This window comes from Xylocopa sonorina, chromosome 11 (assembly GCF_050948175.1).
Source record: "Xylocopa sonorina isolate GNS202 chromosome 11, iyXylSono1_principal, whole genome shotgun sequence".
NCBI lineage: Eukaryota > Metazoa > Arthropoda > Insecta > Hymenoptera > Apidae > Xylocopa > Xylocopa sonorina.
The window spans coordinates 477190-504622 of NC_135203.1; the positions used below are offsets into that span (position 1 = coordinate 477190).

A 27433-nucleotide genomic window follows, 5' to 3' on the forward strand; every position below is an offset into this window, starting at 1 on the left:
CGTCCGCGGAGGAGCGCCGGCTTCGTTGAAATAGCGCCGCGAGGGTGACGGAGCTTCTCGTCGCGGCGCTGGATCCCACCGTGGTAGTAGTAGTAGTGGTAGTGGTGGTGGATCCTGTTGTCCTTTTTGTTGTCCCGGCGGTGGGTGGACGAGTTCCTCGCCGGGGTTGCGTGGTGGTATTAGCGGTTGTCCTCTTTGACGTACTCGAGGAGGCCCCCTTCGACGCTGTGGATGTTGTTGTTGTTGTTGTCGTCGTTGTTGTTGTTGTTGTTGCTGCAGTTGAGGCAGCCGTCCCCGATGCTCTGGAAACATTTAAACGAGCAGTAACTGTTCGCGGTCTGGTGGAGGCGCACGTCGTTGCGCCCCCACAGGTCACCGGGGACACACCCAAGGGGGGGAAAGAGACCTCGCTCTCGACGGATAACTCCGTCGCGTCAAGAGGTCGCGACTCGGCAACGCTATCGCCGGGCGTTGCGCGGGCGGCACTCCCTGCAAGGGAGTTGTGTCTAACGGAGACACACGGACCCCCGGTGGACGGGTGTTTTGTTTGGTGGTGCGACTTCACACGCTTCAGCGCATACGCACTTTCGTCGGTGAAGCCGCACTCACCGCACACCCACCTTTTGATCGCACCGGGGTGATGGATCTTTAAATGTTTGAATAGATCCGTGTGTCTCAGATAGACACACGCTCCCTTTTTGCACACAGTTCTGCCAAGGTAGCAGAACGGGCAAGGAAATTCTGCCGGGAACGGGTAATGCAGCAACACCACGCTATTCTCACTTGAACTTGTATTATTACTGCTATTACCCGCCATCGTGAAGATAGTGTCGCAACGCAACACACGGCTCGTCTAATAAAATAAATAATATCAATAATAAAACAAACGCTCACCGGAGCGAAACACAGACGGTAACGGTCGGAACGGGACGTACACAAAAGACGAAGGACACGATTAAATAAATAAGTATATACAGATATCACAACGGACAACGCGAACGCGAACGCGAATAAATTAATAAATCAGTACGAATTAACGAACGAGACGGAATCTACTAGAATAAATAAACTAAAATAAAATAATATAGAACAATTCCGCTGTGCCCGGTGGACACAGCCCCGCACGAACGAACCGTGCTTCGCGTACGTGACTAGCAACCGCGACGGTTTAACTTTCCACGACACTCCACACGGCCTGGAAAACTCCGGACCGCGACGTATCGAGTTACACGGGGTGTAAAGGGCCTCCGTGTACCCCGATCACTTGATAAAACAAATAGACGGTGATTCTAATTAATCTAATTGCTGCTATTTCGCAGCGACGACCCGTAAAATCGAGCAAAAAATTCGATTTACGGGCGTACGTGCAAACAGTCTAACACCCAAAACACGGAGAGGTCGAATTCAAACCCAACGGCTATAAGTGTAAAGTTTACACTTATAACCGGGTATAAGGTCAGACAAACCGATTCTACTCGGATTCAAACTCCTCGGAGGTCGAAATGGTCGACCTAGGAGGAGGGACGTCACGTATGGACGTCTATCGTCTACCCGATGCGTTCAACACCACCGCATCGGGAGCACTTTAAACTAATCACGCGAAATGGGACCTCCACCGAAATTCCAAGTGTTAGACTTACCAAGTCCAGAGTCCACCAGCAAGCCGAACGCACTGAACACTGCACCAAACACGAGCACAGCACGCGCGACGCGGATGATAACGCGACACTCCGGTGAGCGAGTCGAACACAGGTTAAAACGAATACTTATAGCTACTGACGGAGAAGATCAAGTGTGTGGGTTTAATGGTTAAAAGAATATATCTGATCTTTGGAAACTCTTATTGAGCCGGTCCCAGAGGCACTGCAATACTGGGTCGACTCGCGGCGGAGGTGGAGCAAGCCCCAGCGGTCCGCCTTTTTCCAAAAATCAGGTTAATATTCTGACTCCTAATGAGGAGTGTATCAGATATTAAGCTGATAAGAACAGATAAGACGTTTATTTAACAATTAATGTTCCCCCGGGGCCGAAGCCCCAGGGGTATACACTTGTTTTACAGGATAATTCGTGTTATTTCCGCACAAATTCAATCACAAAATATATATATATATTACATAGGATAGTGCTGTGTGGGACAAGTCCCTAAAGCGTCCAATGTGAATGTAACAGATTTTTAGTTAGGTGAACATTGCATCGTTCAATAAGTTATCGCAATATATCAACAAACATCGTGACACAAGGCACGGTTTAACAAATCAACTTTTCGATAAAATGTCAATATAATAACATAGATGTAAAGTATAGAATATAGGGAAAAAAAAATATATAATTAGTGTATAAATAATATATCCTCTTCAGCATAGTATGACGCGTAGCACGATGGACTCAATGGATTCAGAGCATCAGTGTGCGGATATACGCCTTACTGCAGTCACTCGAGTAGGGTCAAGAGGTACTAGCCGCCGCCGAGAGGCCCCGAGAAACAGTAATTAGAGCTCAGGTTGTAATAGAATAAAATAAGACAATAAATACAGTAAAATAAGATAGAGTGATAGAGTCAGATGGAATAAAATAGTACCTGGTACAGTGGAGCAAGGTACGCGCATAAGAAATAAGAAGGAAGCATTGAAAGGCGAAATGAGAAAGAATAGATTATTATGAGATAAAACAGCATAGAATGAGTAAACTAACTAAAATAAAATAGAGTCTGATAGGTAAAATAAGTAGATAGATAGAATAAAATACAATATAATAGAGTCCAATGAAATAAGATAAACTAAAGTAGAATGAACAAGGTAAGTTAAATAGATAAATAAATAGGGTAAGTTAAGTTAAGTTAATTTAGTTCCCATTTCGCGTGGAGGCAATAAGAGCGCGAACCATCACAATAAAACCGAACAAAATAGAATAAATTAATATAGTAAATTAAAATGAACCCGAGCTTACTCCAGACCCTCGCGGCCAGTCCTCTCCGCCCGCAGATGTGGAGGCCCTAAGGATCCGCAGGCGACACCGCCCCAGGGACGCGGGCGCCTCCACTGCTCCCGCTCAGCGCCGCCGATGTCGACCCCGCCTCGGACGTACCCCGTGGAGCCCGGTACTGACGCACCCCGGATACATGCTCCACGTAAATATCTCTGGACCAGGCTATTGTCTCAGATATCATGAGACGCCTCATCAGCGCTGCATAACGCTGAGAGACGCGCAGCAGGTCCAGGACAAACTCATTCCCCGGGTCCCACGCGCCCAGGGCGCCGACGACGAACGCATCTACGTGGACTCGGTAGCCGCGCCTCCGCAATGATTCGGCGAGGGGTTGATACTTGCGTATCTTCCCCATCCTCGCCTCCTCAATTGCCTCGAGAGTGTTCTCGAAAGGCACGGCCACGTCGACCACGACGATGTTTTTCGACAGCCCGTGCTCCACGACGATGTCGGGACGCAGGGCTGCCAGCTCGCCGTCGACTCCCGGGACGCGCTTATTGACCCGGATCTCCCCTGGCAGACGGGCAGCCGCCACGAGCCTATGAACGAGGCCGTCATGCCGCAGCTGCCGGGCAGCGGAGTGAGGACCGCAGTGGGAGAGCACGTGGGGAAGGCCCTCGAACTCATGCCCGCAACGCCGGCAACGCTTGTCACCGGTCCCCCACCGACGTGCTCCATTTAGCGGCAACACGTCGAGGCGGGCCCGGTGAACGAAGCGCCAATCAGCGAAGCGGACATACCCCCCGGTGCGCAGAAAGTGGTTACTGACCGCGCAACGGGAGGTCGCGTCGAAAACCTTCCCCTGGTCAGGCTTCCGAAGAAGCCTTTCCAGGTAGCACTCTCCCACTGCTGCCCTCAGCCTCCGCGTGACTTGGCCCTTGGCAGCAGGCGGCACAACAACGCTACGCCCATTCCGGGAGCGACAAACGACCGAGAGTTCTTCACGAACCTCGTCCCACCTCCAACTGAATCCAAGCCGCGCACAAGAACGAATCCCGACGTTCCTTACTCGCGACCAGAACGAAGCCCGGCCCGCCGATGGCCTCGCCATCTCGCCCGACAAAGAGCCGGAGAGATAGTCGGCAAGGCCCCTGCTCCCAAGGGTCCGACCGGCCTTCTCCCGCACGGCGTCACACAGCGCTGACCTGGCCAAGTCCGCAACGACCGGATCGCTCGCATTCAATAACCTGAACGCGTGCGACACGGTCGCCACGTCGGCCAGATCCACCAGCGGGAGAAGGCCGCACCCACCCCAAGCGGGGGGGATATAGACCAGCTCCGCACTGGCACGCTGCGGGAGGTGCAACCACCTCTTTACCGTGCGTTTGATGACCCTGTCGGCATCGGCTAAAGCGGTTCTTCGCACGTGGCCTCCCCTGAACGCGAAATCGAGGCGTGGCAACAGGAATGTCGCCACGGTCTCGATTTTTTGCCAGGGGGCGAGCAGGGAATCGTCGACCGCGCGAAGATCTACTAATAAGGCTTGGATCGTCGGATACGGGGTTTGGTCGATCCGAACCCCGGTCGGCACTCCCAGATGCTCGTAACTCTGCCCCTCCGACAGGGCAGGAACGAGTCCCCCGACTAGACGGAACTCGGTGCTAGAAACCCTCCCGTCCCCTCTGATGTGCAGGGTTGCACACTTCGAGGGGTTGAAGGAGAGCCCCAGCTGCCGAGCCGTCCCCTCTGCTGCTTGCAATAGCCTTCCCATTCCGTCGACGGATGACGCGACGAGTGCCACGTCGTCTGCGTACGCCAGGGCTGTCACCTTATGCCCTCTCACACTCAGACCCTCCACCGAGTCCACGGCCCCGCGAACCATGGCCTCAATGGAAAGGTCGAATAGGATCGGGCTAAGTGGGCAGCCCTGCCTCACCCCCGACTTCATGGGGATCCAGGGCGTGTACCCTTCAGCGGTACGGACCCGCGTCGCCACGCCGTCGTAAAGGCTGGCGACGATGTTGATAAGCGGCCGGGGAGCGCCGGCGCCGGCCAGCGAATCGATGATGGTGGCGTGGGGAACCGAACCGAAAGCGTTGGCCAGATCCAACCACGCCACCACCACCTCCCTACGCTGCTTACGAGCGGCAGCCATGGCCTGCTGAAGCACAAAGTTGTGCTCCAGACAGCCTTCGAAGGGCAAGAAGCCCTTCTGTGCTTGGCTGAGCCGCTTGTTGACTACGGCCCAACGAGTGAGCCGATCGGCGACGACCGCCGCGAAGAGCTTGGGGGTGACATCACCCAGGGCGATAGGCCTCCAATTCGATAGGTCCTCGCGATCACCCTTCTTGAAAAGGAGGACGGTGTTGGACTGCTTCCAGCGCCCCGGAATCTTCTCCATGCGGCGGCAGGTGTTGAATACCGCCGTAAGGAGGACCGCTCCTGGGTCCCCCCTCCGTAGGTCACCATAGGTCAGACCGTCGGGTCCGGCGGAAGAAGCAAGCTTCATCCGCTTTAACCGACGGCTGACCTCGGCTTCCGTGAAGGGGGAAACCAGGGCATCGTTCGACTCAGTGGTCGGGTCCTCCCCATAGAGAGAGGGAAGGCTACCAGGGCGGGCTCGGAGCGAGTAAACGTTCGTAAAGTGCTCCTGGACCCGTTCCAGGGGCACACTGCAATGGGGAGATTCTCCGGCGAGAATCTCCCGCACCGCGCGCTTCCGATCCGCCCTGAAAAGACGTTGGATTCGGGTAGCCTCCCCTACGCGATCCGGGACGCTGGGAGGGCCATCGCTCACCATCGAATTGGCCACATCGCCCCGACGCCCCTCACTCTCCGCGACCGGCCGGCGCCGACCGGCCCCCCCGCTGGAGGCGGCACTCCGTGCGCCAGCCCCGGGTCCCGCGGCCCTCCGCCCCTGAAAGTACTCGTCCACCTTCGTGGCGAGCGCCTCCAGTTGCTCGGGTGTTCCCACCCCCTCCGCGAAGGCCACTAACCGCGCCCTTGCGGCAACGTCCACCTCCCGGCGTCCCCTAGATCGGGGTCTACCGGTCGGTGGCGCGCCGGACGCAGCGTCGCGACCTCCACCTCGGGAATGGGGCACCCTAGATTGCCGCGGGGCCCGAGGCTGAGACGCCCCGCCTACCCGCTCGCAAGCAGCCGGGAGGCCCGATGTCGCTGTCCCGCGCCGCCGCCCCACGGTCGCTGCAGGTGCACGACCGCCTCTGGTACCCGCACGACATCCACGTGTTGCACTCACCGGGTGGCTTTCCCGAATGCTCGACGGGGCCGTCCTCACCGGAGCCTCCACGACGACGCTGCCCCGGGATGATGACGCGGGCGGGTCCCGCGCGCCTCCACACCTGCACACACAAATACACCCCCGGTTTCGCCCGGGGGAGTCAGTAATCTGATCAAAATTGACCGGGCTAGACGCCCGGTCGGTCAAAGGATAAAATCTATTTTCTAACAATAAATTATCTAAACTGAGGCCCCCCTCCTCCTCCCTGGGGAGCCTCGGTGACCTTCGGGTGGAGGTAACCGGGGCCTCCACCCGCGGGGACGGCTGCCTTGGGGCCTCCTCTTCCCCCGACGAGTCCGTGGTGGTTATGGTACGGTCCACCCACCGCCTTCTCCTCGCCGCTCCTGGTGTCGTGGATGTCCGTCCCCTCGCGGCGCTCGTATGGCTGTTCCTGCTGTTGTTGCTGCTGCTGCTACTGCTGCTGCTGCTGCTGCTGCCGCTGCTGCCTATGCAGCGGCGCCTCCGCCTTGTCCGGGCCGGTCCCTCCTTGGGAGCGGCCGCCGGCGCTCTCTCATCATCCGACGATGACGACGATGATGACTCATGGATGGTGGGGAGGGGCCTGGGCGAAGGTAGGGACCTCCTCTTCTCGGTCCCCTCCCCACGCGCCTCCACCCGAAGGGACACCCCGGTGGTCTGGGTGTCCCCTCTGCCCCCCGGAGGGGACAGGCGTCCCCGAATGGGCCTCTTCGCGGACGACCCGGGCGGGAGGGACGTCGCCCGAGTCGTCCTGGCTGGCGGGGTGGAGGCGCGGCCCGTGGCTGGCGGCGTCCGCGCCGCGACGGCGACCGCCGTAGGTGTTGTGACGGCCGCCGTCATTATAGGCGAGCCACGGACCGATGTCGTCACCGTGGTTGTTGTAAGGGTGGCCGGAGCGCTGCAGGGCGTAGGTGGGGGGCCCTGCAGTGGTGGTGTCGCTGGGGGGGCGCTGGAGGTGGTGGACGCGCCCCCCATCCTCTTCGCTGCCGCCCGCGTTATCCTGGGCAACGCGGGCGGGAGAGACGTCGCTCTTGTACTCCTTGACACCACCGCCGCTCCAGCCACGGCGGACGGGCTGCCCCGGGTGACCTCCGCGAAGGTGGTTGTGGGGGTCACCCTTCTTGACGGAAGAATTCGTCGGGGCGGGTCGGGTTGGGGAGGCTCGGTCGACGCCCGCCTCTTCCTCCCAGCTGCTGCGGGCGCCGCCGGGCTCTTCTTCCCCCTTGCGGGGGCAGGGGGCGTGGTGGTAGAGCCCCCTGAAATCCTCCCCTTGGGCCCCGACCCGCTGCTGGTCCTGGTGGAGTTGGGGCTCGCCTCGTCCGCGGAGGAGCGCCGGCTTCGTTGAAGGAACGCCGCGAGGGTGACGCTGCTCCTTGTCGCGGCGCTGCTCCCCACTACCGTCGTTGTCGTGGTCGTTGTAGCTGTAGTGGTGGAGCTCCTTGTAGTCCTTGTTTTTCCGGCGGTGGGTGGACGAGTTCCTCGCCGGGGTTGCGTGGTGGTATTAGCGGTTGTCCTCTTTGACGTACTCGAGGAGGCCCCCTTCGACGCTGTGGATGTTGTTGTTGTTGTTGTCGTCGTTGTTGTTGTTGTTGTTGCTGCAGTTGAGGCAGCCGTCCCCGATGCTCTGGAAACATTTAAACGAGCAGTAACTGTTCGCGGTCTGGTGGAGGCGCACGTCGTTGCGCCCCCACAGGTCACCGGGGACACACCCAGGGGGGGAAAGGAGACCTCACTCTCGGTGGAGAGATCCACCACGTCACGAGGTCGCGACTCGGCAACGCTGTCGCCGGGCGTTGCGCGGGCGGCACTCCCTGCAAGGGAGTTGTGTCTAACGGAGACACACGGACCCCCGGTGGCTGGATGACGGACCTGGTGGTGCGCCTTCACCTTCTTTAGCGCATAAGCGCTATCGTCGGCGAAGCCGCACTCAGCACAGGTCCATCGCTTTATCGCACCGGGGTGATGAAGTTTCAGGTGTTTAAATAAATCCGTGTGTCTCAGATAGACACACGCTCCCTTTCTGCACACCGTTCTGCCTACAAAGCAGAAGGGGCAGGGAAATTCGGCAGGGAACGGGTACAGCAATTTCACCACGCACTCACTGTTGCTCGAATTACCATTGCTTGTACCCGCCATCGTTACGATAGTGTCGCAACGCAAACACTCGGCTCGTCGAAATAAAATAAATAATCAGAATAATAAAACAAAACGCTCACCGGAGCAAACACAGACGGTATAACGGTCGGAACGGGACGAACACGTAAGACAAGGGACAATAATAAATAAGTATATACACTAGAATAGACAACGGACAACGCGAACGCGAACGCGAATAAATTAATCACTTAATACGAATTAACGACGACGGAGAATCTAATAAAATAAAGTAAAATAAAGTAATATAAAACAATTCCGCTGTGCCCGGTGGACACAGCCCCGCACGAACGAACCGTGCTTCGCGTACGTGACTAGCAACCGCGACGGTTTAGCTTTTCACGATACACTCCACACGGCCTGGAAAACTCCGGACCGCGACGTATCGAGTTACACGGGGTGTAAAGGGCCTCCGTGTACCCCGATCACTTGATTAAACAAATAGACGGTGAATTTAATTAAACTAATTGCTGCTATTTCGCAGCGACGACCCGTAAAATCGAGCAAAAAATTCGATTTACGGGCGTACGTGCAAACAGTCTAACACCCAAAACACGGAGAGGTCGAATTCAAAACCAACGGCTATAAGTGTAAAGTTTACACTTATAACCGGGTACAAGGACGAACAAACCGAATCTACTCGGATTCAAACTCCTCGGAGGTCGAAATGGTCGACCTAGGAGGAGGGACGTCACGTATGGACGTCTAACGTCTACCCGATGCGTTCAACACCACCGCATCGGGAGCACTTTAAACTAATCACGCGGAAGGGACCTCCACCGATATTCCAAGTGCTAGACTTACCAAGTCCGAAGTCCACCAGCAAGCCGAACGCACTGATCACTGCACCACACACGGACACAGCACGCGCGACGCGGATGATGACGCGACACTCCGGTGAGCGAGTCGAACACAGGTTAAAACGAATACTTATAGCTACTGACGGAGAAGATCAAGTGTGTGGGTTTGACTAGATAAAACTGATTTTTGGAACTCTTATTGAGCCGGTCCCAGAGGCACTGCAATACTGGGTCGACTCGCGGCGGAGGTGGAGCAAGCCCCAGCGGTCCGCCTTTTTCCAAAAATCAGGTTAATATTCTGACTCCTAATGAGGAGTGTATCAGATATTAAGCTGATAAGAACAGATAAGACGTTTATTTTAGCAATTAATGTTCCCCCGGGGCCGAAGCCCCAGGGGTATACACTTATTTTACAGAATAATTCGCATCGCTTCCGCACGAATTTAGTTATATATCATTTATAATATAAGGCTTGCGGGAAAAAGTTTTTACCGCGTCCATTACGAGCGTACCCCTATTACAATGAGGTGAGAATTATAACATTCAATAAATTGAGTACATATAGTAACAACCGTGTTACATGAGGCACGGATCGGTAAATTAATTTAACAACAAAGTAACAATATAATAAGATAGTATATACAAAGTATAAAGCATATTTTATATATATAACATTTATAAGAATTTGGCACACCATGTATCACGCAGCACTTGAAAGCCTAGAGAAGAGCATCAATGTGCGGATATACGCCTCATCCTAGTCATACGAGTCCGGTTGGGAGGTATTAGGCGCCATCAATCGGTCCAGAGCAGCAAGAATAAATTAGGCAGAAATAAATAGTTTAATTAATTAATGCATTGTCTAAATTAGAAGAATGATTCGCACTGAATGAGTAAAATAATAGTATAAAATAGTAAAATAGTGCAATCATAATTTAATTGACACCCACAGGCGCGTAGAACAAAGAAGAGTGAACATAAAATAGGCTACTGCAGTAAAATGCGATAGTATAAGTTAGTGGTTAAAATTTACGATAAATGTCCAAACAGTAAAACAGAATAAGATAACAGTCAGATAAGGTAAAATAGGATACAGTAAAATATAAAAGAATATCATACAGTACAAATTATAAATTAATTAATAAAGTCCTTCACCGACTGTGTCTAGGCGCCATTAATCTCTTAGTGTGGAGGCTATGTATATAGAAAAAGAAAAGGAATAAGAAAAAGAAAATAAAGAAAATAAAGAAAGTAAAGCAAAGAAAGGAAAAGAAAAGAAAGCTCACTCCAGACCATATCGACACACTCTCCCAACCCAGGTGTGGAGGCACTAAGGATCCGCAGGCGGCACCACCCCAGGGACGCGGGCGCCTCCACTGCTCCCGCTCAGCGCCGCCGATGTCGACTCCGCCTCAGACGTACCCCGTGGAGCCCGGTACTGACGCACCCCGGATACATGCTCCACGTAGATATCTCTGGACCAGGCTATTGTCTCAGATATCATGAGACGCCTCATCAGCGCTGCATAACGCTGAGAGACGCGCAGCAGGTCCAGGACAAACTCGTTTCCCGGGTCCCACGCGCCCAGGGCGCCGACGACGAACGCATCTACGTGGACTCGGTAGCCGCGCCTCCGCAATGATTCGGCGAGGGGCTGATACTTACGTATCTTCGCCATCCTCGCCTCCTCAATTGCCTCGAGAGTGTTCTCGAAAGGCACGGCCACGTCGACCACGACGATGTTTTTCGACAGCCCGTGCTCCACGACGATGTCGGGACGCAGGGCTGCCAGCTCGCCGTCGACTCCCGGGACGCGCTTATTGACCCGGATCTCCCCTGGCAGACGGGCAGCCGCCACGAGCCTATGAACGAGGCCGTCATGCCGCAGCTGCCGGGCAGCGGAGTGAGGACCGCAGTGGGAGAGCACGTGGGGAAGGCCCTCGAACTCATGCCCGCAACGCCGGCAACGCTTGTCACCGGTCCCCCACCGACGTGCCCCATTTAGCGGCAACACGTCGAGGCGGGCCCGGTGAACGAAGCGCCAATCAGCGAAGCGGACAAACCCCCCGGTGCGCAGAAAGTGGTTACTGACCGCGCAACGGGAGGTCGCGTCGAAAACCTTCCCCTGGTCGGGCTTCCGAAGAAGCCTTTCCAGGTAGCACTCTCCCACTGCTGCCCTCAGCCTCCGCGTGACTTGGCCCTTGGCAGCAGGCGGCACAACAACGCTACGCCCATTCCGGGAGCGACAAACGACCGAGAGTTCTTCACGAACCTCGTCCCACCTCCAACTGAATCCAAGCCGCGCACAAGAACGAATCCCGACGTTCCTTACTCGCGACCAGAACGAAGCCCGGCCCGCCGATGGCCTCGCCATCTCGCCCGACAAAGAGCCGGAGAGATAGTCGGCAAGGCCCCTGCTCCCAAGGGTCCGACCGGCCTTCTCCCGCACGGCGTCACACAGCGCTGACCTGGCCAAGTCCGCAACGACCGGATCGCTCGCATTCAATAACCTGAACGCGTGCGACACGGTCGCCACGTCGGCCAGATCCACCAGCGGGAGAAGGCCGCACCCACCCCAAGCGGGGGGGATATAGACCAGCTCCGCACTGGCACGCTGCGGGAGGTGCAACCACCTCTTTACCGTGCGTTTGATGACCCTGTCGGCATCGGCTAAAGCGGTTCTTCGCACGTGGCCTCCCCTGAACGCGAAATCGAGGCGTGGCAACAGGAATGTCGCCACGGTCTCGATTTTTTGCCAGGGGGCGAGCAGGGAATCGTCGACCGCGCGAAGATCTACTAATAAGGCTTGGATCGTCGGATACGGGGTTTGGTCGATCCGAACCCCGGTCGGCACTCCCAGATGCTCGTAACTCTGCCCCTCCGACAGGGCAGGAACGAGTCCCCCGACTAGACGGAACTCGGTGCTAGAAACCCTCCCGTCCCCTCTGATGTGCAGGGTTGCACACTTCGAGGGGTTGAAGGAGAGCCCCAGCTGCCGAGCCGTCCCCTCTGCTGCTTGCAATAGCCTTCCCATTCCGTCGACGGATGACGCGACGAGTGCCACGTCGTCTGCGTACGCCAGGGCTGTCACCTTATGCCCTCTCACACTCAGACCCTCCACCGAGTCCACGGCCCCGCGAACCATGGCCTCAATGGAAAGGTCGAATAGGATCGGGCTAAGTGGGCAGCCCTGCCTCACCCCCGACTTCATGGGGATCCAGGGCGTGTACCCTTCAGCGGTACGGACCCGCGTCGCCACGCCGTCGTAAAGGCTGGCGACGATGTTGATAAGCGGCCGGGGAGCGCCGGCGCCGGCCAGCGAATCGATGATGGTGGCGTGGGGAACCGAACCGAAAGCGTTGGCCAGATCCAACCACGCCACCACCACCTCCCTACGCTGCTTACGAGCGGCAGCCATGGCCTGCTGAAGCACAAAGTTGTGCTCCAGACAGCCTTCGAAGGGCAAGAAGCCCTTCTGTGCTTGGCTGAGCCGCTTGTTGACTACGGCCCAACGAGTGAGCCGATCGGCGACGACCGCCGCGAAGAGCTTGGGGGTGACATCACCCAGGGCGATAGGCCTCCAATTCGATAGGTCCTCGCGATCACCCTTCTTGAAAAGGAGGACGGTGTTGGACTGCTTCCAGCGCCCCGGAATCTTCTCCATGCGGCGGCAGGTGTTGAATACCGCCGTAAGGAGGACCGCTCCTGGGTCCCCCCTCCGTAGGTCACCATAGGTCAGACCGTCGGGTCCGGCGGAAGAAGCAAGCTTCATCCGCTTTAACCGACGGCTGACCTCGGCTTCCGTGAAGGGGGAAACCAGGGCATCGTTCGACTCAGTGGTCGGGTCCTCCCCATAGAGAGAGGGAAGGCTACCAGGGCGGGCTCGGAGCGAGTAAACGTTCGTAAAGTGCTCCTGGACCCGTTCCAGGGGCACACTGCAATGGGGAGATTCTCCGGCGAGAATCTCCCGCACCGCGCGCTTCCGATCCGCCCTGAAAAGACGTTGGATTCGGGTAGCCTCCCCTACGCGATCCGGGACGCTGGGAGGGCCATCGCTCACCATCGAATTGGCCACATCGCCCCGACGCCCCTCACTCTCCGCGACCGGCCGGCGCCGACCGGCCCCCCCGCTGGAGGCGGCACTCCGTGCGCCAGCCCCGGGTCCCGCGGCCCTCCGCCCCTGAAAGTACTCGTCCACCTTCGTGGCGAGCGCCTCCAGTTGCTCGGGTGTTCCCACCCCCTCCGCGAAGGCCACTAACCGCGCCCTTGCGGCAACGTCCACCTCCCGGCGTCCCCTAGATCGGGGTCTACCGGTCGGTGGCGCGCCGGACGCAGCGTCGCGACCTCCACCTCGGGAATGGGGCACCCTAGATTGCCGCGGGGCCCGAGGCTGAGACGCCCCGCCTACCCGCTCGCAAGCAGCCGGGAGGCCCGATGTCGCTGTCCCGCGCCGCCGCCCCACGGTCGCTGCAGGTGCACGACCGCCTCTGGTACCCGCACGACATCCACGTGTTGCACTCACCGGGTGGCTTTCCCGAATGCTCGACGGGGCCGTCCTCACCGGAGCCTCCACGACGACGCTGCCCCGGGATGATGACGCGGGCGGGTCCCGCGCGCCTCCACACCTGCACACACAAATACACCCCCGGTTTCGCCCGGGGGAGTCAGTAATCTGATCAAAATTGACCGGGCTAGACGCCCGGTCGGTCAAAGGATAAAATCTATTTTCTAACAATAAATTATCTAAACTGAGGCCCCCCTCCTCCTCCCTGGGGAGCCTCGGTGACCTTCGGGTGGAGGTAACCGGGGCCTCCACCCGCGGGGACGGCTGCCTTGGGGCCTCCTCTTCCCCCGACGAGTCCGTGGTGGTTATGGTACGGTCCACCCACCGCCTTCTCCTCGCCGCTCCTGGTGTCGTGGATGTCCGTCCCCTCGCGGCGCTCGTATGGCTGTTCCTGCTGTTGTTGCTGCTGCTGCTACTGCTGCTGCTGCTGCTGCTGCCGCTGCTGCCTATGCAGCGGCGCCTCCGCCTTGTCCGGGCCGGTCCCTCCTTGGGAGCGGCCGCCGGCGCTCTCTCATCATCCGACGATGACGACGATGATGACTCATGGATGGTGGGGAGGGGCCTGGGCGAAGGTAGGGACCTCCTCTTCTCGGTCCCCTCCCCACGCGCCTCCACCCGAAGGGACACCCCGGTGGTCTGGGTGTCCCCTCTGCCCCCCGGAGGGGACAGGCGTCCCCGAATGGGCCTCTTCGCGGACGACCCGGGCGGGAGGGACGTCGCCCGAGTCGTCCTGGCTGGCGGGGTGGAGGCGCGGCCCGTGGCTGGCGGCGTCCGCGCCGCGACGGCGACCGCCGTAGGTGTTGTGACGGCCGCCGTCATTATAGGCGAGCCACGGACCGATGTCGTCACCGTGGTTGTTGTAAGGGTGGCCGGAGCGCTGCAGGGCGTAGGTGGGGGGCCCTGCAGTGGTGGTGTCGCTGGGGGGGCGCTGGAGGTGGTGGACGCGCCCCCCATCCTCTTCGCTGCCGCCCGCGTTATCCTGGGCAACGCGGGCGGGAGAGACGTCGCTCTTGTACTCCTTGACACCACCGCCGCTCCAGCCACGGCGGACGGGCTGCCCCGGGTGACCTCCGCGAAGGTGGTTGTGGGGGTCACCCTTCTTGACGGAAGAATTCGTCGGGGCGGGTCGGGTTGGGGAGGCTCGGTCGACGCCCGCCTCTTCCTCCCAGCTGCTGCGGGCGCCGCCGGGCTCTTCTTCCCCCTTGCGGGGGCAGGGGGCGTGGTGGTAGAGCCCCCTGAAATCCTCCCCTTGGGCCCCGACCCGCTGCTGGTCCTGGTGGAGTTGGGGCTCGCCTCGTCCGCGGAGGAGCGCCGGCTTCGTTGAAGGAACGCCGCGAGGGTGACGCTGCTCCTTGTCGCGGCGCTGCTCCCCACTACCGTCGTTGTCGTGGTCGTTGTAGCTGTAGTGGTGGAGCTCCTTGTAGTCCTTGTTTTTCCGGCGGTGGGTGGACGAGTTCCTCGCCGGGGTTGCGTGGTGGTATTAGCGGTTGTCCTCTTTGACGTACTCGAGGAGGCCCCCTTCGACGCTGTGGATGTTGTTGTTGTTGTTGTCGTCGTTGTTGTTGTTGTTGTTGCTGCAGTTGAGGCAGCCGTCCCCGATGCTCTGGAAACATTTAAACGAGCAGTAACTGTTCGCGGTCTGGTGGAGGCGCACGTCGTTGCGCCCCCACAGGTCACCGGGGACACACCCAGGGGGGGAAAGGAGACCTCACTCTCGGTGGAGAGATCCACCACGTCACGAGGTCGCGACTCGGCAACGCTGTCGCCGGGCGTTGCGCGGGCGGCACTCCCTGCAAGGGAGTTGTGTCTAACGGAGACACACGGACCCCCGGTGGCTGGATGACGGACCTGGTGGTGCGCCTTCACCTTCTTTAGCGCATAAGCGCTATCGTCGGCGAAGCCGCACTCAGCACAGGTCCATCGCTTTATCGCACCGGGGTGATGAAGTTTCAGGTGTTTAAATAAATCCGTGTGTCTCAGATAGACACACGCTCCCTTTCTGCACACCGTTCTGCCTACAAAGCAGAAGGGGCAGGGAAATTCGGCAGGGAACGGGTACAGCAATTTCACCACGCACTCACTGTTGCTCGAATTACCATTGCTTGTACCCGCCATCGTTACGATAGTGTCGCAACGCAAACACTCGGCTCGTCGAAATAAAATAAATAATCAGAATAATAAAACAAAACGCTCACCGGAGCAAACACAGACGGTATAACGGTCGGAACGGGACGAACACGTAAGACAAGGGACAATAATAAATAAGTATATACACTAGAATAGACAACGGACAACGCGAACGCGAACGCGAATAAATTAATCACTTAATACGAATTAACGACGACGGAGAATCTAATAAAATAAAGTAAAATAAAGTAATATAAAACAATTCCGCTGTGCCCGGTGGACACAGCCCCGCACGAACGAACCGTGCTTCGCGTACGTGACTAGCAACCGCGACGGTTTAGCTTTTCACGATACACTCCACACGGCCTGGAAAACTCCGGACCGCGACGTATCGAGTTACACGGGGTGTAAAGGGCCTCCGTGTACCCCGATCACTTGATTAAACAAATAGACGGTGAATTTAATTAAACTAATTGCTGCTATTTCGCAGCGACGACCCGTAAAATCGAGCAAAAAATTCGATTTACGGGCGTACGTGCAAACAGTCTAACACCCAAAACACGGAGAGGTCGAATTCAAAACCAACGGCTATAAGTGTAAAGTTTACACTTATAACCGGGTACAAGGACGAACAAACCGAATCTACTCGGATTCAAACTCCTCGGAGGTCGAAATGGTCGACCTAGGAGGAGGGACGTCACGTATGGACGTCTAACGTCTACCCGATGCGTTCAACACCACCGCATCGGGAGCACTTTAAACTAATCACGCGGAAGGGACCTCCACCGATATTCCAAGTGCTAGACTTACCAAGTCCGAAGTCCACCAGCAAGCCGAACGCACTGATCACTGCACCACACACGGACACAGCACGCGCGACGCGGATGATGACGCGACACTCCGGTGAGCGAGTCGAACACAGGTTAAAACGAATACTTATAGCTACTGACGGAGAAGATCAAGTGTGTGGGTTTGACTAGATAAAACTGATTTTTGGAACTCTTATTGAGCCGGTCCCAGAGGCACTGCAATACTGGGTCGACTCGCGGCGGAGGTGGAGCAAGCCCCAGCGGTCCGCCTTTTTCCAAAAATCAGGTTAATATTCTGACTCCTAATGAGGAGTGTATCAGATATTAAGCTGATAAGAACAGATAAGACGTTTATTTTAGCAATTAATGTTCCCCCGGGGCCGAAGCCCCAGGGGTATACACTTGTATACAGGATCATTCGTGTTGTTTCCGCACAAATTCAATCATAAAGTAGAAATATATTACATAGGGTAGTGCTGTGGGACAAGTCCCTAAAGCGTCCATTGTCAATATAACAGATTTACAGTAGAGTGAACTTTGCAACGTTCAATAAATTATTATAACATATCAATAACAGCGTGACACAAGGCACGGTTTAACAATTAGCTTTTCGATAGAGTATCAATATAATAACATAAATATAAAGTATAAACCATAAAGAAAGGTATATAATTTATGTATAACAAATACATTATCTTTAACATAATATGGCGCGTAGCACGATGGGCTCAGCGAATTGAGAGCGACAATGTGCGGATATACGCCTTACTGTAGTCATCCATGAAGGGCCGAGAGGTCCCAGCAGCCACCAAGGGGGTCCATATAAGCAACACTTAGTACTCGAGTTGTAGTAAAATAATAATGAAACTATTGAATAGGCAAATAAATAAATATAGTACGATAGAATAGACAAGATAATACAGTCAGACCAAGTAAAATACTAAAGTACTATATAGTATGGCACAGTCAGGTGGGCGCATAAAGAAATATAGAACTAATATCAATAATAAAAATAATAAGAAGAGGGCATTGAAAGGCGAAATGAGAAAGGATACGTTATGGTACGATGAAACAATCCACGATAGAGTAGGTAAAATAAGAATAGAGTGAGTCAGGAGAATAAAATACGTTAATAAGTAAATCAGTAAATAAAATAAAATAAAATGAGATAAAATCCAATGAGGTAAAATAAACTAAATCCGATACCATAAAATAAGGTAAGTTGAGTAAAATAAGTTAGGCTGGATCAGTTTAATTCTCATTTCGCGTGGAGGCGATGGAAGCGCAGACCAGACAGGCCAAACAAAACAAATAAAATAAATTAAAATAAAATACTTTACGATAAAGCAAATGAGAGCTTACTACAGACCCCCGCGGCTAGTCCTCTCCGCCCGCAGATGTGGAGGCACTAAGGATCCGCAGGCGACACCACCCCAGGGACGCGGGCGCCTCCACTGCTCCCGCTCAGCGCCGCCGATGTCGACCCCGCCTCGGACGTACCCCGTGGAGCCCGGTACTGACGCACCCCGGATACATGCTCCACGTAGATATCTCTGGACCAGGCTATTGTCTCAGATATCATGAGACGCCTCATCAGCGCTGCATAACGCTGAGAGACGCGCAGCAGGTCCAGGACAAACTCGTTTCCCGGGTCCCACGCGCCCAGGGCGCCGACGACGAACGCATCTACGTGGACTCGGTAGCCGCGCCTCCGCAATGATTCGGCGAGGGGCTGATACTTACGTATCTTCGCCATCCTCGCCTCCTCAATTGCCTCGAGAGTGTTCTCGAAAGGCACGGCCACGTCGACCACGACGATGTTTTTCGACAGCCCGTGCTCCACGACGATGTCGGGACGCAGGGCTGCCAGCTCGCCGTCGACTCCCGGGACGCGCTTATTGACCCGGATCTCCCCTGGCAGACGGGCAGCCGCCACGAGCCTATGAACGAGGTTGTCATGCCGCAGCTGCCGGGCAGCGGAGTGAGGACCGCAGTGGGAGAGCACGTGGGGAAGGCCCTCGAACTCATGCCCGCAACGCCGGCAACGCTTGTCACCGGTCCCCCACCGACGTGCTCCATTTAGCGGCAACACGTCGAGGCGGGCCCGGTGAACGAAGCGCCAATCAGCGAAGCGGACAAACCCCCCGGTGCGCAGAAAGTGGTTACTGACCGCGCAACGGGAGGTCGCGTCGAAAACCTTCCCCTGGTCGGGCTTCCGAAGAAGCCTTTCCAGGTAGCACTCTCCCACTGCTGCCCTCAGCCTCCGCGTGACTTGGCCCTTGGCAGCAGGCGGCACAACAACGCTACGCCCATTCCGGGAGCGACAAACGACCGAGAGTTCTTCACGAACCTCGTCCCACCTCCAACTGAATCCAAGCCGCGCACAAGAACGAATCCCGACGTTCCTTACTCGCGACCAGAACGAAGCCCGGCCCGCCGATGGCCTCGCCATCTCGCCCGACAAAGAGCCGGAGAGATAGTCGGCAAGGCCCCTGCTCCCAAGGGTCCGACCGGCCTTCTCCCGCACGGCGTCACACAGCGCTGACCTGGCCAAGTCCGCAACGACCGGATCGCTCGCATTCAATAACCTGAACGCGTGCGACACGGTCGCCACGTCGGCCAGATCCACCAGCGGGAGAAGGCCGCACCCACCCCAAGCGGGGGGGATATAGACCAGCTCCGCACTGGCACGCTGCGGGAGGTGCAACCACCTCTTTACCGTGCGTTTGATGACCCTGTCGGCATCGGCTAAAGCGGTTCTTCGCACGTGGCCTCCCCTGAACGCGAAATCGAGGCGTGGCAACAGGAATGTCGCCACGGTCTCGATTTTTTGCCAGGGGGCGAGCAGGGAATCGTCGACCGCGCGAAGATCTACTAATAAGGCTTGGATCGTCGGATACGGGGTTTGGTCGATCCGAACCCCGGTCGGCACTCCCAGATGCTCGTAACTCTGCCCCTCCGACAGGGCAGGAACGAGTCCCCCGACTAGACGGAACTCGGTGCTAGAAACCCTCCCGTCCCCTCTGATGTGCAGGGTTGCACACTTCGAGGGGTTGAAGGAGAGCCCCAGCTGCCGAGCCGTCCCCTCTGCTGCTTGCAATAGCCTTCCCATTCCGTCGACGGATGACGCGACGAGTGCCACGTCGTCTGCGTACGCCAGGGCTGTCACCTTATGCCCTCTCACACTCAGACCCTCCACCGAGTCCACGGCCCCGCGAACCATGGCCTCAATGGAAAGGTCGAATAGGATCGGGCTAAGTGGGCAGCCCTGCCTCACCCCCGACTTCATGGGGATCCAGGGCGTGTACCCTTCAGCGGTACGGACCCGCGTCGCCACGCCGTCGTAAAGGCTGGCGACGATGTTGATAAGCGGCCGGGGAGCGCCGGCGCCGGCCAGCGAATCGATGATGGTGGCGTGGGGAACCGAACCGAAAGCGTTGGCCAGATCCAACCACGCCACCACCACCTCCCTACGCTGCTTACGAGCGGCAGCCATGGCCTGCTGAAGCACAAAGTTGTGCTCCAGACAGCCTTCGAAGGGCAAGAAGCCCTTCTGTGCTTGGCTGAGCCGCTTGTTGACTACGGCCCAACGAGTGAGCCGATCGGCGACGACCGCCGCGAAGAGCTTGGGGGTGACATCACCCAGGGCGATAGGCCTCCAATTCGATAGGTCCTCGCGATCACCCTTCTTGAAAAGGAGGACGGTGTTGGACTGCTTCCAGCGCCCCGGAATCTTCTCCATGCGGCGGCAGGTGTTGAATACCGCCGTAAGGAGGACCGCTCCTGGGTCCCCCCTCCGTAGGTCACCATAGGTCAGACCGTCGGGTCCGGCGGAAGAAGCAAGCTTCATCCGCTTTAACCGACGGCTGACCTCGGCTTCCGTGAAGGGGGAAACCAGGGCATCGTTCGACTCAGTGGTCGGGTCCTCCCCATAGAGAGAGGGAAGGCTACCAGGGCGGGCTCGGAGCGAGTAAACGTTCGTAAAGTGCTCCTGGACCCGTTCCAGGGGCACACTGCAATGGGGAGATTCTCCGGCGAGAATCTCCCGCACCGCGCGCTTCCGATCCGCCCTGAAAAGACGTTGGATTCGGGTAGCCTCCCCTACGCGATCCGGGACGCTGGGAGGGCCATCGCTCACCATCGAATTGGCCACATCACCCCGACGCCCCTCACTCCCCGCGACTGGCCGGCGCCGACCGGCCCCCCCGTTGGAGGCGGCACTCCGTGCGCCAGCCCCGGGTCCCGCGGCCCTCCGCCCCTGAAAGTACTCGTCCACCTTCGTGGCGAGCGCCTCCAGTTGCTCGGGTGATCCCACCCCCTCCGCGAAGGCCACTAACCGCGCCCTTGCGGCAACGTCCACCTCCCGGCGTCCCCTAGATCGGGGTCTACCGGTTGGTGGCGCGCCGGACGCAGCGTCGCGACCTCCACCTCGGGGATGGGGCACCCTAGATTGCCGCGGGGCCCGAGGCTGAGACGCCCCGCCTACCCGCTCGCAAGCAGCCGGGAGGCCCGATGTCGCTGTCCCGCGCCGCCGCCCCACGGTCGCTGCAGGTGCACGACCGCCTCTGGTACCCGCGCGATACCCACGTGTCGCACTCACCGGGTGGCTTTCCCGAATGCTCGACGGGGCCGTCCTCACCGGAGCCTCCACGACGACGCCGCCCCGGGATGATGACGCGGGCGGGCCCCGCGCGCCTCCACACCTGCACACACAAACACACCCCCGGTTTCGCCCGGGGGAGTCAGTACAATTGTCATTATTGACCGGACTAGTTGCCCGGTCAGTCAACGAATAAAATCTATTTTCTAGTAATAAATTATCTAAATTGAGGCCCCCTTCCTCCTCCCTGGGGAGCCTCGGTGACCTTCGAGTGGAGGGACCGGTTCCCTCCACCCGCGGGGACGGCTGCCTTGGGGCCTCCTCTTCCCCCGACGAATCCGTGGTGGTTATGGTGCGGTCCACCCACCGCCTTCTCCTCGCCGCACCTGGTGTTGCCGTGGATCGTCCCCTCGCGGCGCTCGTGTTACTCCTGTTGCTGCTGCTGCTGCTACTGCTGCTGCTGCTGGTACCGCTGCTTCCCAGGCAGCGGCGCCTCCGCCTTGTCCGGGCCGGTCCCTCCTTGGGAGCGGCCGCCGGCGCTCTCTCATCATCCGACGATGACGACGATGATGACTCATGGATGGTGGGGAGGGGCCTGGGCGAAGGTAGGGACCTCCTCTTCTCGGTCCCCTCCCCACGCGCCTCCACCCGAAGGGACACCCCGGTGGTCTGGGTGTCCCCTCTGCCCCCCGGAGGGGACAGGCGTCCCCGGATAGGCCTCTTCGCAGACGACCCGGGCGGGAGGGACGTCGCCCGAGTCGTCCTGGCTGGCGGGGTGGAGGCGCGGCCCGTGGCTGGCGGCGTCCGCGCCGCGACGGTGACCGCCAAAGGTGACACGACGGCCACCGTCATAATTGGAGAGCCACGGACCGTGGTCGTCATCGTCGTGGTTGTTAATGTGGCCGGAGCGCTGCAGGGCGTAGGTGGAGGGCCCTGCAGTGGTGGTGTCGCTGGGGGGGCGCTGGAGGTGGTGGACGCGCCCCCCATTCTCTTCGCTGCCGCCCGCGTTATCCTGGGCAACGCGGGCGGGAGAGACGTAGCTCTGGTGTTTCTTGACACCACCGCCGCTCCAGCCACGGCGGACGGGCTGCCCCGGGTGACCTCCGCGAAGGTGGTGGTTGGGGTCACTTTCCTTGACGGAAGAATTCTTCTGGGCGGGTCGGGTTGGGGAGGCTCGGTCGACGCCCGCCTCTTCCTCCCAGCTGCTGCGGGCGCCGCCGGGCTCTTCTTCCCCCTTGCGGGGGCAGGGGGCGTGGTGGAGGTGCCCCCTGAACTTCTCCCCTTGACCCCCGACCCGCTGCTGGTCCTCGTTGTGTTCGGGCTAGCCTCGTCCGCGGAGGAGCGCCGGCTACGTTGAAATAGCGCCGCGAGGGTAACGGTGCTCCTGGTAGCGGCGCTCGAACCCACTGTCGTTGTTGTTGTTGTGGTCGTGGTCGTATTTGTCCTTTTTGTTGTCCCGGCGGTGGGTGGACGAGTTCCTCGCCGGGGTTGCGTGGTGGTGGTTGCACTTATCCTCGTTGACTTGGTGGAGGAGGCCCCTCTCATAGTCGTCTTGGTTGCAGTAGAAGCAGCCGTCCCCGATGCTCTAGAAACAGCGGATCGATTATTAGCTGTTATTATCGGTGTAGTTATTGTTGTTGTTGTTGTTGTTGTTTTTGTTGTAGTGGAGGCACACGTTGTAGTGCCCCCACAGGTCACCGGGGACGCCCCCAGAGGGGGAAAGGAAGCCTCGTTCTCGGTGGAGAACGCCTCCACCGCGTCAACGGGTCGCGACTCGGCAACGCTATCGCCGGGCGTTGCGCGGGCGGCACTCCCTGCAAGGGAGTTGTGTCTAACGGAGACACACGGACCCCCGGTGGCTGGATGGCGGACCTGGTGGTGCGCCTTCACCTTCTTTAGCGCATAAGCGCTATCGTCGGCGAAGCCGCACTCAGCGCAGGTCCACCTTTTAATCGCACCGGGGTGATGTAATTTTAGGTGTTTAAATAAATCCGTGTGTCTCAGATAGACACACGCTCCCTTTTTGCACGCAGTTCTGCCGACAAAGCAGAACGGGCAAGGAAATTCTGCCGGGAACGGGTACAATAGCTTCACCACGCATTCACCATTACTAGAATTCACACTGCTATTTGTACCCGCCATCGTTACGATAGTGTCGCAACGCAATCGCTCGGCTCGTCTAATAAAATAATAAGTCGAAATAATAAAACAAACGCTCACCGGAGCAAACACAAACGGTTAACGGTCGAGCGAACGAACACGTAAGACAAAGGACAAATTGAATAAATAAGTATATACACAGAATAGACAACGGACAATCCCGAACGCGAACGCGAATAAATTAATCACTTAATACGAATTAACGACGACGGAGAATCTAATAAAATAAATAGAATAAAATAATATAAAACAATTCCGCTGTGCCCGGTGGACACAGCCCCGCACGAACGAACCGTGCTTCGCGTACGTGACCAGCAACCGCAAACGGTTTAACTTTCCACGACACTCCACACGGCCTGGAAAACTCCGGACCGCGACGTATCGAGTTACACGGGGTGTAAAGGGCCTCCGTGTACCCCGATCTCTTAATTAAAACAAATAAATCGGTGATTTTAATCAAACTAATTGCTGCTATTTCGCAGCGACGACCCGTAAAATCGAGCAAAAAATTCGATTTACGGGCGTACGTGCAAACAGTCTAACACCCAAAACACGGAGAGGTCGAATTCAAAACCAACGGCTATAAGTGTAAAGTTTACACTTATAACCGGGTATAAGGTCAGACAAACCGAATCTACTCGGATTCAAACTCCTCGGAGGTCGAAATGGTCGACCTAGGAGGAGGGACGTCACGTATGGACGTCTAACGTCTACCCGATGCGTTCAACACCACCGCATCGGGAGCACTTTAAACTAACTACGCGGAAGGGACCTCCACCGAAATTCCAAGTGTTAGACTTACCAAGTCCAGAGTCCACCAGCAAGCCGAACGCACTGAACACTGCACCAAACACGAGCACAGCACGCGCGACGCGGATGATAACGCGACACTCCGGTGAGCGAGTCGGAAAAACACAGATTAAATAAATACTTAAGCTACTGATGGGGAAGATCAAGTGATATAGAGTGCAGAAAACTGATTTTTGGAACTCTTATTGAGCCGGTCCCAGAGGCACTGCAATACTGGGTCGACTCGCGGCGGAGGTGGAGCAAGCCCCAGCGGTCCGCCTTTTTCCAAAAATCAGGTTAATATTCTGACTCCTAATGAGGAGTGTATCAGATATTAAGCTGATAAGAACAGATAAGACGTTTATTTTAGCAATTAATGTTCCCCCGGGGCCGAAGCCCCAGGGGTATACACTTGTATACAGGATCATTCGTGTTGTTTCCGCACAAATTCAATCATAAAGTAGAAATATATTACATAGGGTAGTGCTGTGGGACAAGTCCCTAAAGCGTCCATTGTCAATATAACAGATTTACAGTAGAGTGAACTTTGCAACGTTCAATAAATTATTATAACATATCAATAACAGCGTGACACAAGGCACGGTTTAACAATTAGCTTTTCGATAGAGTATCAATATAATAACATAAATATAAAGTATAAACCATAAAGAAAGGTATATAATTTATGTATAACAAATACATTATCTTTAACATAATATGGCGCGTAGCACGATGGGCTCAGCGAATTGAGAGCGACAATGTGCGGATATACGCCTTACTGTAGTCATCCATGAAGGGCCGAGAGGTCCCAGCAGCCACCAAGGGGGTCCATATAAGCAACACTTAGTACTCGAGTTGTAGTAAAATAATAATGAAACTATTGAATAGGCAAATAAATAAATATAGTACGATAGAATAGACAAGATAATACAGTCAGACCAAGTAAAATACTAAAGTACTATATAGTATGGCACAGTCAGGTGGGCGCATAAAGAAATATAGAACTAATATCAATAATAAAAATAATAAGAAGAGGGCATTGAAAGGCGAAATGAGAAAGGATACGTTATGGTACGATGAAACAATCCACGATAGAGTAGGTAAAATAAGAATAGAGTAAGTCAGGAGAATAAAATACGTTAATAAGTAAATCAGTAAATAAAATAAAATAAAATGAGATAAAATCCAATGAGGTAAAATAAACTAAATCCGATACCATAAAATAAGGTAAGTTGAGTAAAATAAGTTAGGCTGGATCAGTTTAATTCTCATTTCGCGTGGAGGCGATGGAAGCGCAGACCAGACAGGCCAAACAAAACAAATAAAATAAATTAAAATAAAATACTTTACGATAAAGCAAATGAGAGCTTACTACAGACCCCCGCGGCTAGTCCTCTCCGCCCGCAGATGTGGAGGCACTAAGGATCCGCAGGCGACACCACCCCAGGGACGCGGGCGCCTCCACTGCTCCCGCTCAGCGCCGCCGATGTCGACCCCGCCTCGGACGTACCCCGTGGAGCCCGGTACTGACGCACCCCGGATACATGCTCCACGTAGATATCTCTGGACCAGGCTATTGTCTCAGATATCATGAGACGCCTCATCAGCGCTGCATAACGCTGAGAGACGCGCAGCAGGTCCAGGACAAACTCGTTTCCCGGGTCCCACGCGCCCAGGGCGCCGACGACGAACGCATCCACGTGGACTCGGTAGCCGCGCCTCCGCAATGATTCGGCGAGGGGCTGATACTTACGTATCTTCGCCATCCTCGCCTCCTCAATTGCCTCGAGAGTGTTCTCGAAAGGCACGGCCACGTCGACCACGACGATGTTTTTCGACAGCCCGTGCTCCACGACGATGTCGGGACGCAGGGCTGCCAGCTCGCCGTCGACTCCCGGGACGCGCTTATTGACCCGGATCTCCCCTGGCAGACGGGCAGCCGCCACGAGCCTATGAACGAGGTTGTCATGCCGCAGCTGCCGGGCAGCGGAGTGAGGACCGCAGTGGGAGAGCACGTGGGGAAGGCCCTCGAACTCATGCCCGCAACGCCGGCAACGCTTGTCACCGGTCCCCCACCGACGTGCTCCATTTAGCGGCAACACGTCGAGGCGGGCCCGGTGAACGAAGCGCCAATCAGCGAAGCGGACAAACCCCCCGGTGCGCAGAAAGTGGTTACTGACCGCGCAACGGGAGGTCGCGTCGAAAACCTTCCCCTGGTCGGGCTTCCGAAGAAGCCTTTCCAGGTAGCACTCTCCCACTGCTGCCCTCAGCCTCCGCGTGACTTGGCCCTTGGCAGCAGGCGGCACAACAACGCTACGCCCATTCCGGGAGCGACAAACGACCGAGAGTTCTTCACGAACCTCGTCCCACCTCCAACTGAATCCAAGCCGCGCACAAGAACGAATCCCGACGTTCCTTACTCGCGACCAGAACGAAGCCCGGCCCGCCGATGGCCTCGCCATCTCGCCCGACAAAGAGCCGGAGAGATAGTCGGCAAGGCCCCTGCTCCCAAGGGTCCGACCGGCCTTCTCCCGCACGGCGTCACACAGCGCTGACCTGGCCAAGTCCGCAACGACCGGATCGCTCGCATTCAATAACCTGAACGCGTGCGACACGGTCGCCACGTCGGCCAGATCCACCAGCGGGAGAAGGCCGCACCCACCCCAAGCGGGGGGGATATAGACCAGCTCCGCACTGGCACGCTGCGGGAGGTGCAACCACCTCTTTACCGTGCGTTTGATGACCCTGTCGGCATCGGCTAAAGCGGTTCTTCGCACGTGGCCTCCCCTGAACGCGAAATCGAGGCGTGGCAACAGGAATGTCGCCACGGTCTCGATTTTTTGCCAGGGGGCGAGCAGGGAATCGTCGACCGCGCGAAGATCTACTAATAAGGCTTGGATCGTCGGATACGGGGTTTGGTCGATCCGAACCCCGGTCGGCACTCCCAGATGCTCGTAACTCTGCCCCTCCGACAGGGCAGGAACGAGTCCCCCGACTAGACGGAACTCGGTGCCAGAAACCCTCCCGTCCCCTCTGATGTGCAGGGTTGCACACTTCGAGGGGTTGAAGGAGAGCCCCAGCTGCCGAGCCGTCCCCTCTGCTGCTTGCAACAGCCTTCCCATTCCGTCGACGGATGACGCGACGAGTGCCACGTCGTCTGCGTACGCCAGGGCTGTCACCTTATGCCCTCTCACACTCAGACCCTCCACCGAGTCCACGGCCCCG

At 56.9% G+C, this 27433-nt stretch overlaps 4 pseudogenes; all 4 read right to left on the reverse strand.

Moving 5' to 3' along the window:
- Positions 1 to 1838: 1838 nt before the first annotated feature.
- Positions 1839 to 2016, reverse strand: LOC143429497 (U2 spliceosomal RNA; annotated as a pseudogene).
- Positions 2017 to 9353: 7337 nt separating this feature from the next.
- Positions 9354 to 9560, reverse strand: LOC143429508 (U2 spliceosomal RNA; annotated as a pseudogene).
- Positions 9561 to 16850: 7290 nt separating this feature from the next.
- Positions 16851 to 17057, reverse strand: LOC143429509 (U2 spliceosomal RNA; annotated as a pseudogene).
- Positions 17058 to 24409: 7352 nt separating this feature from the next.
- LOC143429511 (U2 spliceosomal RNA) lies at positions 24410 to 24616 on the reverse strand (annotated as a pseudogene).
- Between the last annotated feature and the right edge of the window lie 2817 nt (positions 24617 to 27433).